We start from the raw sequence: 15,613 nt of genomic DNA, 5'->3' as shown, positions 1-15,613 counted from the left end.
TTCAATTCACCAAAGAACTTAAGTGTAGACACACTGCATAATAAAGAAAAAATTCTGTAATTGTATGAAACGTTTTGTCTGTAACACAAGTGTACACTTGATTAACATGCTTTTAAATGACTGTCACTCGCCTGCATTTATGCATCTAATGATGTTAATTTTTGTTTAAATTGAGATGCTTTTCCGAGTATCTTTTTATTTATACCATCAGAACTACCCGCAGATCTCTTCACGACATTTTCACTTACAGTAGGTAATTTCTTTAACCCACACAACAAGAATAATGATCGCGCTAATATATAAATAGGAAGTTATATATGAATCTGTGCATTCGATAATTATGATCATGTTCAATATAAAACAATCGAATACCTTTTGATTATACTGAAATTTGATATTTCTCTACATATCGCGAATGTATAAAAATCGATTGTTGTAGAATGTTATCGATGATGTGCATATTTTATATTATGAAATTGTATGTTACCGTGATGTTTTGAACATTGTTGTTATAAATAATAACGTAAAAAATTTAAAAAATAATAAAACCGCATTATAGCTAGACATCGGATGTTTAGGAAAATTCCTATTTTATTTTGAATATTCATATTTAAAGGCTTTTAGTAATGTGCATGAATCATGAAAAATGAAGCATTCTGATGAAGTTTGATCTTGCCTTTTTTTGCCGTTTCCACGTTTTTTACTTTAATATGTACTTTTTTTTTTGCCCATTTCTTGCTTTTATATGTACCTTTTTTGCCTTTTTCTTTATATGACTATTCACTTAACAATACTGCATTTATTTCTGCGTTCGAAACTAAGGAAATTGTAGTTCTTATAGTAGCTATAGATGTAGGACACCCTGGTGCAATGCAGTGTTGTTGTTTTGCTTACTCCGGAATCGACCTTGTCCTTACCCAGCACTGCTACTTGACTCCAGAACTGACCTACCCATTAATTCCTGGCTTAGTTGCCTCATGAGTGATGCCTTATTGGTGTCACTTGTGAGGTTCAAACCTGTCCTCGTACAGTTGACTAAACAACAACAAACATCAGTTATTAGTCGAATAGATGAAGCATTGGATTTCCATGCTGATAACCCTGTTTCGAATCCCGGTGAGTCCAACCATAATTTGTGGTGGACAAAGACGATGTTAGGACTTCGTGGCTCTACCGACGTCTCATTATTGTTACATTAATCATCGTCACACTGATTTTGTCCAATAAATGTGACAGAAGTTTGTGTGTTAATCTTTAAAAGTTGGTTGTTTATTGTAACTCAAATTACTATGGACGTGAAGTTGTGGATGAATAAGTACAAGTGAAACAAGTCTATAGAACAGAGAAACTACTTTTCCAGTGTACTTCGTTAAGTTACTTATGGTCTTATGGATGTTTATGAATTATGGGTGATTCAATATAATTTCAGTGCCTTTTATTGCCCTATTTTTGTTGTTTTTAGAGCCTTTTTAGGTGCGTAAAATACCATTTTTAGTGCCTTAACTTCCGGTGTCTAGTTATAACGAATCAGCACTATTCGGGATAGCTCTAAATCCTCATTATTACTGTATTTGAATGAAAAGAAACCCCAGTTAAGATATTTAAAATTACAATATAAAGAGAGAGACATTCAATACTAAAATATAAAGAAAAAGAAAATACTACGTTTTATGTGTACTCTATGTTGTATTGAGCAAAACTGGTTACATGAAATTGCAATAGCATGCGTCACTGTTTTGTTCCACCAGCTGCTACAGGCTTTGGTGATTTTAATAAAACATCACTTGTTAGAATATCAGTGTTTCAAATCATGGTGATGAGATTTATTTCAAGATGCTGAATGCTTCAAATACTGAACAGTTAGTTCATCACTCTTGACATCAGTTTTATTATCTCAGCAGTGAGATTCAGGGTATGTTTTTTTATCCACTAGTTTTGTTTGATTTGTGAGAGGAGATGGTTCTTATGTATCACTTTCTGACAAGACCTCGTCTCCAGATGTGGAATTGTCATCTGTTATGAGTCTTCTGCAGGTGTTCCGTGAGGGTTGTTATGGGCCGACTATTAGTTTTTTTTTGTATGTACAGATTCTTTACACTGCTGCAGACTTAAAGCTGCAGTTTCCTCAATTGCTCTCTTCTCAGAAGTATCAGTATTCGGCATTGTTCTGGTTTTCTGTCACCACAGTGTAAAACTCATGGAGCAGCCTTTGGGTGTGAATGGACATCTTCAGGAGAAATGGCAAAAATCTTCTAGTGTCAACAATTTTATTACTTGTCGATGATGTACCAGGAGTAGGAGTAGCAGATTAAATAAGGGGTTGATCAGTCACTGGTGATGATAAGTATGCTTTGGTTAATAGGCTGTATATCAGAAACTCTGAACCCAGTTTGAATATTCACTGGAGTAAGAGATAATGCATAGACTTTCCCAATACATTCTGCAGCACCATATATTGTCAGTTATTTGCCTCCATGACTTCTTATCCACTCATCACATGCAGTTTTGTGGTTCTTTTTGAAAGATCCAAAAACAGTTCCACTCATCACATGCAGTTTTGTGGTTCCTTTTGAAAGATCCAAAAACAGTTCGGTCAAGTGGTTACAGCTTGTGACTGGTGTGTGGTGGAAAAGTCAGCATAACAATTCCTGAATCCTAATCTAGAGTGATCTCTTCAATTGTAATATGGTTATCAAATAAAAGTAAGATAGACTACTCTTGGCTTTATGTGAGAAATGACATGTTTAAAAACCTCAAAAACTTCTCATTCTACTAGCCAGATGCATGTTCCTAGCCACTGGTCCCAGGTAATGCATCTTTCAACATTGCATCGCGAAAATTAAAATTTTAATCTGAGTTGTCAGTAGCATTACTGCAGCTGATAATGGTAATATTGCTTCCTCTTTCCCCTGGTGTCATTTCTCCTACTTACTTCACACCTTTCCGTGTAACAACTCTTCCAGGAACAGATACTATAATCATCTATAGATTATCTATATTATAGATATTCTCAGGTGAGAAGTGATATTTCTCCATTACTTCCTGATACTTAATATCCAGTAGATCTGGCTAAGCTGGTAGATTCTGGTTTTCTTAATGATATTTTGTCTTTGCGCCAGTCCATAAATGTTTCGTAAAAGTGCTTACAAGCTGCCTTATTTATATCCCAGGATGGTGGATGCATGTTATTTTTTGTGACTGCAAAATCGTAAGTAAGAGATTTCATAATGAATTCTATATGCATGTATTAGGTAAGAAACAAGAGCAGTCTCTTCTTCATCATTAAAAGCCTGCAAACCTTACTTGTTCCTTCATGCACAAATTCTGGCACATCATCTTCTGAATTCAAGTCAGTCTTTTTAGCAGCATGCTTAATCAGATGTCGAGAAAGTGTTGACTTTGGTACCTGATACAAGGTTGATGCTTTTTTAAATGTCATTTCCTTTCTTAAAACTGCATTAGCTGCCTTGATCAGAAGCTGAATATCTTCTTTGGTTCTTTCGGGCTGTTTCACTCCAGTCTTACTGTGTGGCATCTAAAATCCGAGGGAGGATCTGAAAGTAATGCACAACAATTTATTTTGCAAAATATTAAATAAGTATGAAAAAAAGAAATAGTGTTATTAGATGACTGTAAAATTTCAGTGCCCTTTTTGCCAAAAAGTCTGTTGTTTCATTTATCTTTACACCACATTGAAAAGAAATCCACTGTAAATTATTTTTTTTGTTTAATCAGGTAATACAGTAGTTGATTTTCTTACAATCCATGTTAAATTCTGTGTTGAAACACAGATCTGTAACTATTATAAAAGGCTGTGAGCTCAGAATATTTTTTCTTCTACATATCAGTGGCGGCTCATGAGTTCTAGACTAGGTGGGGCCAGATTAAAAAATAATTAAAATATTTATACACAATGGTTAGTACTTACTTACTTATGGCTTGTAAAGAACTTGGAGTTTCATTGCCGCCCTCACATAAGCCCGCCATCAGTCCCTATCCTGAGCAAGATTAATCCAGTCCTTACTATCATATCCCACCTCCCTCAAATCCATTTTAATATTATCCTCCCATCTACGTCTTGGCCTCCCAACTAACACTCTCTATGTACTTCTGGATTCGCCCATACGTGCTACATGCCCTGCCCATCTCAAATGTCTGGATTTAATGTTCCTAATTATGTCAGGTGAAGAATGCAATGCGTGCAGTTCTGCATTGTGTAACTTTCTCCATTCTCCTGTAACTTCATCCCTCTTAGCCCCAAATATTTTCCTAAGCACCTTATTCTCAAACAAGGGTTAGTACATGCATAATAATTAATAAAACAATAATCAAGTTAAATTAACAAACTTACATTATTTGTATAGCTATGCTGCTTTTCTATTGTTCTCATGCTCAAATTTATCAATCACTTTCGAGTTATAGTTCGTTACTTTGTGAATGTAGTCCTTGTGAATAGAAAGAACAGCCAGTGAGTTTAACCTTTCTTGTGTCCGTGTTTCTCAAAAAAGTTTTTATGCATTTAAGGGTGCTGAAACAGCACTCTGCTTCAGCAGTAGCCACAGGGGTCACAAGAACTATTTCCAACAACTTTGTTATTTCCTGGAGTGTGTCTTTAAGGTCATTTTCATAGAGTAACAACATAACGCACTAGAAGTAGATACGTTCCTGAATATGGTATTAGAGTACAATGCACTTGGTTCATTTCTAAGTATTTCCTTTTTCAGCATATTGTATTGTGTAATAATGGTTTGAAGTAATGACTCAGGAAAATTATCACAATAAATAGGGAATTTTTTGGGATAAACGTCGAAAATGCAGAAAAATATTCCCGAATCTGTCAATTATTTGACATATGATGTCACACACTTCTTTTGAATTGACACAACACCTAAAGTTTTATATGCTATAGCATTGTTAATGTGTGTTGTAGAATTCTCATGTGATTTTACTCTCTCAGACAAAAATGCTTTAAATCTGTACACCCCTTATTAGTACACAGAGTTTCGTCCCCAAAAAACAGACAAAAACAATATAATGATTTTCGTTTCTCACATGCCGTTAATCATTCCTTCTTTTCAAACCATTCAGAACAATATTTATTAAAGCAGAAAAATTCGCTCTGGCACCGGGGATCGAACCCAGGTCCTAGGTTCTATGTACCAAACACTCTCTCAATGGTTAGAGCTCTTGGTACATAGAACTAAGGACCCAGGTTCTATCCCCTGCACTGGAGCGAGTTTTTCTTCTTTAATCATTGTTACCGTAACAGATAAATTATGTAGGACCAAAAATTAATCTTTACGTAAATGTTTTTAGTTTGAAAAGGTCCGAGAGCTTTAATTTTAAATTTATCTTCTAATTTTAACCGCGAGAATGGAGTTTGAATCAAAATGTCTACTGTATTCATTCTTTCAAACACTTCTGCACACTTTATAATACTTAATGGTGTAATGTTATACACCAGTGGCGTGCACAACCTATTGCATTAGGGTAGGCTCTTCATGTTTGCATGCTACATAGGTATACAACTTACAATATCTCGAACATATTGATAATTTGATATAATTTTAGTGAGTTCTGACATTAAACCAGAGCAGCAGCCAGAAGGAGGGTAAGAAAACAGAAACTTCCGGAAACTAATGATAAAATAAATTGGTAATTAAATAAATCATACCTTATTTACTTAAAGGTGAACTCCATTCTGCGTTCCTTTTTAGAAAACTCCTCAATGACATCGCTGTGGAATGTAGGGGATTTTCAGATTTCTTTCAGCTTTTTCTTCTCAATGGACATCAAGGCTAAACTGCTTAATCTTTCTTGCCCTTGAGTTGATCTTTGAAGTGATTTAATCCGCTTAAGGGCAGAAAATGACCTCTCAGCAGATGCAGATGTGCTTGGTATGGTCAAAACCAGTAGGGTCAATTTGTACAATTCGACAAATTCTGTGTGGAGTTGTTTTGATTTTAAATGTGTCACCAGTTCATGAGGGTATTTTCCACGAAACTCTTCCATTGAATATAGGACTGTCAATTCATTTTTTAGACGAACTATATCAAACACTGCACTGTGCTTTACATTCAGCGCATCCAGGGCGGAATTAGGAAAATTTAATTTATAAGACTGAAATTTGTTTGGATCAAGCAATGAAATAAATTCCAACTGAGGGAGATTTCCAAACCTATCTGTAATATGGTTTGTCACATTGTCTATTTTTTCAAAAAATATTCTCCTGTATTTTATGACATCATTTTCCAGGCATTTTCTTTTTCGCGGCACTTCTTCACATTCGACTTCATTACAAACATCACTCCATAATGCATCAAATCTGTATCTCTCATGTAGAACAATACGTTTTGTTTCATTAACCTTTTCTACACAATACAGAATATCCAAATGCTTCGTTTGAAGAATGTTGTACAGAATGTCAATGTATGCATAGATCTTTGATAACACATTTAGAAGAAATTTGGTCTCAAACTCTGAAAGGAAAGACAAATATCCACGCGCAAGAGCAACAGTTTCACTTTCCCAGTCTGATGAGTTGTTGAGTATATTTTTAAAAAAGTCCACCAGCAATTTACGGTTCTCCTTTACAATATTGACTATTCTGGAAGAGAAATTTCATCTTGTGGGTGCATTTCTTGGAATTATTCTGTTGGAATATTCAGTAAGAGCATGCGCGCATTTTGTAGACTTGGAGAAGAAGCTACTTAGTCCATTCAATGTCTGAAAAAAAGATCCGGCACTCCTTAATACTCATAGCTGACTGAGATAAGACTAGATTTAGGACATGACTGAAACAATGAACAAATAGAGCTCTAGGATAAATGTCTTGAACTGTGGTTTTAAGTCCATTTATTTCTCCAGCCATCTCTGCCGCACCGTCATATGTTTGACCAACTAATTTGTCTCTAATATCATAAGATCCCACTATGTCCATTACATGATTAAATAAACCATTACAGGATCTATCTGCACTCACATCAACGAAGGAAATAAACGTTTTTTGAACCTGTGCTGTCTGGTCATGGACATACCTGAGAGTGGTGGATAGTTGTGATTTGTTGCTTACATCGGATGTTTCATCTAAAATAACTGCAACATGCTGGGCCATGGAAATGTCATTCTTAATAGATTCCATCAACACGCCACTGATAGCAGCTATCAGGTCATTTTGAATTCTGTTGATGTGCCCTTAAATGTTGTAGACGACTCTACATGTTCTCGAAGAGTAGTGTCGTAGCTGCTCAACAAATGTAAACATTCTATATAGTTGCCTTTGTTAAGTGAATCTTCACTTTCGCCATGCCCTCTGAACGGCAGTACTTGCATGGCTAAGAAGCACGTTGTGTCGATTAGGCTTTTCATTATTTCTCTGTTCTTCTTCACCATTTCATTGTGACGCGCCACATCCGATTTCAATTGTTGATCAAGTTGGGTGTCAATACGAACACTTCCAAAACAAGAAAGCTGAACAACCGAACGCAAATGACATTGCGATCGTTCGTGTTTGACAATGGCATTGCTGAGATTATTTAAATTATTATAACCCTCTTTGTTCCACACACTTTGTTCGTTACAAATTAATGGTTAGCACGTCTAGCCGCGAAACCAGGTGGCCCGGGTTCGATTCCTGGTCGGGGCAAGTTACCTGGTTGAGGTTTTTTCCGGGGTTTTCCCTCAACCCAATATGAGCAAATGCTGGGTAACTTTCGGTGTTGGACCCCGGACTCATTTCACCGGCATTATCACCTTCATCTCATTCAGACACTAAATAACCTAAGCTGTTGATAAAGCGTCGTAAAATAACCTACTAAAAAAAATCGTTACAAATTAATAAGCATGGCCAGCAAAATAATGACTGCATCCTGTTAGCTAATTAGTTTTCACATATTGGTTCACATTGAAATAACGTAAATATTCTCTACTCTTTTCTTTATGTAAAAACTTAAAGTTCGGAAGCGCCGGCACTGGTCTTCCCCCCACAGTTACAATTTCAACTTTTTCGTTCAATGATCTACAACCGAAAGTCCTTTTAAAAATCTGTTCAATTATACAGTGATCTTCTGCCATATTACAACAATATCGCACTAGTTTTACCTCACTTTGTTTAAATAAACTGTATAACACACTCACTTTACCAATAGAAGTTCAAATAAACACTATAATACAGTAATTTCATCACCAAAAGCGCTTTCATTAGCGCCTACCAGCCTAACGTACTACGGCAATGGGCAAGACACGTAAATCAGGGCGCATGCACCAGCTGTTCTAATGTACTGATTATGAAGGGAAACACTACGCTCACTGCAGGGCCAGGGAGGCTCAGCAAGCCGAGCTGCCCAACTCTCCAGTGACGAAAGATGACGCGAGAGCGAGCACACAGCGGACAATAATTGAAATGCGACGTACAGTACCAACCAAAAGGAAATGAAAATAGGATGCCAAGCCAAAATTTGCTGAAATTAGTTAAGGACTCTGCAGACTTTCTTAAATTAACAGTATTACTTTTAAATACAAATTTAATAAATTTCTTCCTGTCTGTCTAGGTAGGCGCAGCAGACCTAGCCTACCCAGAATGCACGCCACTGTTATACACACCTTTGTAAATGTACTTATCCACATTAAATGCTATATGCTTACATGCACTTTACATTGAACTTAATGAACTTCAGTTTTAACACAATAGTACAGACAAAATTGAACAGAAGGGTTCGCCCCAAGTAACACTAGAAGACTGTGAGGGTGGTGGGGAAAGGGACAGGGAAGAACTGCTAATGTAATACAGCTCAAACTTTAGTGCTAAAATGAACTACATAGGGTAAACATTGGTAATTTCGTGGCAGTGGTTATTTCGTGATACTTTTTCTTTGCTCTTTCGTGAATTAACCAATGGTGTTACGAGATTCAAATTTCCGCCAAGGGATTGCATATATTGTCCAATTTCCAGAAACAATATAGGTACGCTTTGTGTGACTATTGTAGCTGCTTCAGTGAGCTTTTATGTTTGGAGAGACCAAGTTAGCGTCGACTTCTCAGGCGTACAAATTTTGTGGATGTTTGTAATTACATTACAGGCTTATTACTGAAGGTAAGCATATGATATTTTGTACAAAGATTTATTGTATCTTCATGAAATTTTAGGAAATGTTTTTGGAATTTTAGATACAGCTGTAGTCGCCATATAGGCTTAGCTTTACTGATAGAAATCTTAACTGTTTGAGGCGAAATTTTGTTGAGCATTAAGCGTTAAATTTTATTCTATTTTAAAAATTGTATTACAACACGAATTTTAGAAATCTGAAGATAAGATGTGATAACAAAAAAGAAAAGGGAGACGCAGTGGGTTCAGTGTAGCTTCTGTTTGATTTGTTATCATGCTAAGTGCCAATGATAAGTGCTAGATGACTTACTTGCAAGAATTGTGACAGAAGATGAAACATGGCTCCACCATTTTGGACCGGAGACAGAGGCAGACAATGGAGTGCCATCATGCAAATTGACTAAAGAAATAGAAATTCAGAAGTGCACCTTCGGGAGGAAAAGTTATGGCTACTGTGTTTTTCGATTCAGAAGGACTCTTGCTTGTGGATATCATGCCACACGGAACCACCATTAATTCTGACGTGTATGTGGCAACTCTCAAGAAACTTCAAGCTCGACTGAGTCGTGTTCGACTTCATCGGGATGCACGACAATGCACAGCCATATGTCAGTCACAAGACCACAGACCAGATTAGAAAATTCGGACAGACAACACTGAAACATCCGCCTTACAGTCCTGAACTGGCACCGTGCGATTAACATCTCTTTGGTAAACTAAAGGATAAAATTGATTTATTTTTGTGTTTGGTTTAAGTGTATTAATTTAAGTAAAGTATTGATAAATGGGTTTGCGACCTCGATGTTGGATTAAGATTTAATTTGAAAAGCAACTCCAACTATAACAAAAATAACTAATAAAATAAAAATAATAAATAAACCAAAAATTTCTCTAAGCGGAACGAGGTTAGAAGATGACTCCCTTATGCACGCTGCTAAAGAATGGCTCAGACGTGTTGGTCCAGAGTTTTACCGTGCTGGTCTACAGGCCCTTGTTCCTAGGTTATGTAAGGCAGTTGAAAGGGGCGGGGATTATGTGGAAAAGTGACACTTTGTTCCTAAAGATGTATCTACATTCTGTGAAAATAGCAAAGCTGTAGGATAAAAATACAATTTTTAAACAAATGTTATGCATTACTTTTGGAGTTACCCTAGTAATATAGGCTACAGTAAAGTCCGTAATAAAAGTGTTCACCCTTTCAGGGCAAAGAAGATCCCTTTTCAATTCCAATTTTTACTCTGATTTCATTCTTATTATGTGTTGATATGTATTTCTTTGTTTTCTTGCTATGAATATTAGATGGAATTACTATGTTTGAAGTCTTGTAACAATAAATGAGAATTTCATTAGACTTTAATGAATTTTTATACAATTCTTCTACCTCTCACGAAATTATCAATGTAATATCACGAAATTACCAAGGTTATCACCAAATAACCAACCTTTTAGCTTAAGTTGTAAAAGTGGTTTTTGGCACTTGTTCAAGAACGTGTCCAATCTTTTATGTCTCCAGATTTGTACAGCAAATTATCGTCTTTTAGATGAAAAAATCGGAATAAGGACATGTTTACACATTTGCATTTTAAATTAATTTTCATGAAATTATCACGAAATTACCAATGTTTACCCTACAGGGTGGACTCTCACGGGCCCAGTCAGTCCATTCTCTCGCAGAATTGCATCAATGCATAATATTTTTTTTGTATTGGAAATGCATTAAGAAAGATGACTTTAATATAAAATTTACTACACTATATTGTAATTTACGTTCTCAAAAATGGGGACCAGGGCCGGGCCCCAATGGACCTTAAAGAGGAACTGCCCTTCATACATATACATCTTTTGCACATTTAATTCTTCGTTTTGGTGATGGAGTGGAGTGGACTTTTTTCATTGTTAGTGATAAAATATAAAATACAGTTTCACGACATTTCGAAAATGGATGATGAGAGGAAGCTGTTTGTCGGGATCGTTAATACAGCTGTCTGTATGACTGATCAGACAGCTGTATGTAATGATCCTGATGAATAGGCTTCCTCTCATCTCATGAAGATAGAACCAATCTTTGAAACGTTGTGAAACTATATTTTATATTTTATCACTAGCAATGGAAAAAGCCCACTCCACTCCATCACTAAACATCAATTCACCATTGCTTTCCTCGTCATTCAGATCTCTCTTAGTTTTCTTAAGGCTGTAATAGCTGTGCCTACTTTTGAAAGCTTTGTGGTTACGTTTAGCAGCCAATGTTTCCTTTATCTTATGGGGGCAGTTTAGTTTTTCCTTCCTAAGTAGACTTTTGAGTTCAACCCAGGACATATTCGCAATCAATTCATTATTGCAGAATTTCAGTTTTTTCAGGCTCATACTGATTTTCCTAATGTTACAAAAATAAATTGAAATTACTTAAAAGTCGTAACATTTTATTGAAACATTGAACTTTAAATTGTACAAGAAAAAATATTAACATTATCTTCTAAAATCAATCAATTTTCAAATGTTTAGTTGAAAAATACATTTCCTAATGTTTAGGAAACTTCTCTGTTCTAGGTAGCATTATCTGTTAATTGACTCAATTGTACTTTTCACTAGATGTGACATGACTTTTTTTTTCAGAAATGGCTTGTTTGTTTTAATAACATAAAATTCATATCATGAAAGTTCTAAATTAATTTTAACATTCAGCAGATGTTTAACAGTGAATACAGTGAGCACTTTCACCTGACACTTTATCGAAATTTAAAAGTTTAACTTTAATTTCCTCCTCTATGCTGAAATATCTTACAACAATTGGAACAAGTTTTACTTCACTTCTGTTTGAACTATCCATCGATACTGTAACATAATTAATAGTTTCTAAATAACGCAACATATTATCGAAAATAAAAGGCGAAATAGTATTAACAATAATTGCCTCGGTTTTGGTTCTAGCAGATGAAAACTTTGGGTCATATAACTTTTTAACCAGTTTAGATGTGCAGTCTGATGTGTTCAAACTGAGTTCGTGTCTAGCAGTGTGGTATTAAAATGTAGCTTCTTTAGCAGCACACTCCAGATCACTGTTATTCTCATCTTTGGCTTTAAAATAATCTTTTATGTTTGCTGAAGTAGTAGCATTAATATCACTCCTATGTTTAACCGTTTTCACGTGGTCTTCAATATCACCTCTTCCTTTATGTGCAAGAGAAAATACTCAATTACAGAGTAGGCCCTATATATTGCACACGTTCACTGTCATTGTCGTTAAACAGTTAAAAAAAATTTCTATTCCTGCTGCAGATTAATGTTAAATGCACACTTTCTTTTGCTCATTGCCAAAGGCAAAGTCCTTGTAAATAGTTATAATTATCCAAAACATGTAGGCAAGTTACTTCACATGTTTGCAAGAGCACCAAGACGTTCATGGAAGTATGGAAACGGAACCACTCAGAAGTTGATATCTCGAAGAAAAGGTATAGTCAATATGTGGCTTGTGCAAGATGACCAACATATAGGCCTGAATTTTTTTTTAAATTCTTGCCGGCCATAAATTCTGGTCGTGAATATTCAATATTGGTAGCTATTTTCATGTTCAGATTCTTAAAACTCCAAACATTTTGCAGTCCTTGACATCATCCCAGACAGCACTTAAAAAAACAGGACTGTCCAGGCTAATCTCGAACTTATGGTCAGCCTATTCTTAAGTCTCCTGAATTCTTACACTCCATTGAAGTGATATCATGTAAAGATGCAAAAACCTGCTTATACAGGTTAAATATGTTAAGATTATATTTGCCATCTTATTTAGCTTATCAAAATTACATGTGTTTTATCTATTCACATACATCACAACACATAGAAAGCAATAACAGATTAATATTTTCGACATGATATGCAATCATCGGATCGAAGAACCATTAACCCAGATGTTCCTGAACTATTTCTTAGGCCCAGCATTCCGTCCTTCTGGAAGGAGGTCAGGATAATCTAGGTAACAAGATATGAACACTTTATCATAGTTATGAATAAAATACCATAATTATAAACAATTTCCATATGTTAATTAAATAAGTTAAAATTGATCTTATGGTATATGGCATTGAAGTTAAAATAAGTGATATGAGATTGTTCATTTAACATGTGACATAAGTTTAAACTGTATAAAGCAATGAAACACCACAATTGAATGCTAGTTTGTCGTATGGACTGTTGATTTCATAATATGAAGTGATACAAATTCTTTCTTGGGACGTACATTACATGTTGTGTGTTTCAGTGAAGCCTTTTGAACTGCAAGTCAAACGAAAATTATTACAGTGAAAGCCTGTTATGAGTTAATTTCGATAAATGCAAAATAATAAAATAAATTATTGTTGATTTAATATGACGTCGTTATTAAATGTGTATGACAGAAACTTACGTGCTGTTGTAGACAGCTTTGTAGTAGATGCATGGTGAGAAGCAGCTCAACCGAAAGACGCAACAAGTTTACAATCTGCATGTGGCGTTAGGTGGTGAGTGGGTGGTGTGGGGTGAATGCTAAATGATAGTGGGGGTGTATTGAGAGAACACAAGTTATGGAGGTTTATGTTTGTAATTGATAAGTTTAAATTAATTAAATAGTGGGTTATGTGTGTTAAGTTGTTCATTAAGTAAAGAGATTCCTGAAATTAATTCCTTAGCGATATAATATTCTTCTGTGGTTTCAATTTTAGAACAGTTAACCAATTACACCCTAAAATTATATTCACTTCTGAAGGTAGTAAAAATAGTTCCATAACTTTTCTTGATGTAAAAATCATAATAAATCCACCAACAATAGCATTTGTTATTTACCGAAAACCTACCTCTACTAATCATGCCATACATAGTTCCTCCGTACATCTCACCACACATAAAACTAGTGAATTTCGATTTCTAATAGACAGATTAGTACTCCTTTGAGTAAAACAAATTCCAATAAAGAATATCAGTATATAATAAACATAGTTATAGAAAACGGCCACACCAAAAAACAAAAAAAAAAGTTCTTCAAAAAAAGAAAAATGAAATTCAATAAACAAAATAAGTTTTCTACATTAACTCCAGAAAGGAACTCAAAGAAAAACAATAAATGTCTCAGTATGACATATTTTGGCAAAATTTCCAATAGAATCAATTTTTTCAAGTCAGAATATCCAAATAGCTCCTAAGACAAATAACAAATTAAATAATTTCATACCCAACTCCCTTAATAATTGTGATAGATTTCTAAAAGTTGCATATATATAAATTAAATTGCAAAAACTACTCTATGAAATACATTGGACACACCCAAAGGAATTTCTGTACCCAGTATAACGAACACAAAGCTGATTTTAAATTCAACCGTAACAAATCAAAATTTGCTCAACATCTTATAGAAACAGGCAATGAATTAACAAATATTAATGATTCTTTATCCATCATAAAATCATTAAATAATTGTTCTAAAATTGAAACCACAGAAGGATATTATATCGCTAAGGAATTAATTTTAGGAACCTCTTTACTTAATGAACAACTTCTTAACACACATAACCTTCTATTTAATTTATTTAAACTTATCAATTACAAACATAAACCTCCATAACTTGTGTTCTCTCAATACACTCCCACCATCACTTAGCGTTCATCCTACACCACCCACTCTTTTCACTTAACACCACATGCAGATTGTAAACTTGTTGCGTCTTTCAGTTGAGCTGCTTCTCACCATGCTTCTATTACAAAGCTGTCAACAACAGCACGTAAGTTTCTGTCATACACATTTAATAACGACCTCATATTAAATCAACAATAATTTATTTTATTATTTTGCATTTAGCGAAATTAACTCATAACAGACTTTCACTGTAATAATTTTCGTTTGACTTGCAGTTCAAAAGGCTTCACTGAAACACACAACATGTAACATACTTTCCAAGAAAGAATTTGTATCACTTCATATTATGAAATCAACAGTCCATACAACAAACTTGCATTCAGTTGTGGTGTTTCATTGCTTTATATAGTTTAAACTTACGTCACATGTTAAACGACCAATCTAATATCACTTATTTTAACTTCAATGCCATATACCATATGATCAACTAGACATTCAATTTTAACTTATGTATTTAATTAATTTATTTCTTGCCAAAAAAGGATCCAATTTAATTCAGAATACAAATACAAGCCTACCTTTTACATCCATGAAAAGACTAATTAAAAACAAATATAAAATCAAGCAAAACCAAGCACTATGTACCAAAGCCAAAGATAAAAAATGGAGCATTTTAATAAAAAAACAGAAATTATTCCAGAAATCCCATGTAAATCTGCAGTAGCAAAATTCAGATTGCTTACGGAACACGATTATTTGGCCAAACACTTGACTAAAATAGGAATTTACACAAATCCAAATTGCCCTCTATGCAACAAAGAAGAAGAAATGACTGAAGATCATCTACAAACCTGTGAACTTCTACCTGATGGATCCGCCACAGAGAAATATTGGAGAGCAAGAACGCT

General features: G+C 34.8%; 1 long non-coding RNA gene across 1 annotated transcript in view; it reads right to left on the bottom strand.

The window, feature by feature from the left end:
* Positions 1–1,672: 1,672 nt before the first annotated feature.
* LOC138699592 (uncharacterized) overlaps positions 1,673–15,613 on the bottom strand; it is a 29,094-nt gene continuing 15,153 nt past the window's right edge. Inside the window, exon 3 of the long non-coding RNA XR_011332037.1 lies at positions 1,673–3,554. This is a non-coding gene — a long non-coding RNA (uncharacterized lncRNA). The remainder of the gene's footprint in view (positions 3,555–15,613) is intronic.

The sequence above is a fragment of the Periplaneta americana genome, chromosome 1 (genome assembly GCF_040183065.1).
Source record: "Periplaneta americana isolate PAMFEO1 chromosome 1, P.americana_PAMFEO1_priV1, whole genome shotgun sequence".
NCBI classification, from domain to species: Eukaryota; Metazoa; Arthropoda; class Insecta; order Blattodea; family Blattidae; genus Periplaneta; species Periplaneta americana.
Note: the sequence above shows the minus strand (reverse complement) of the source record. Positions and strands in the feature narration are given on the sequence as shown.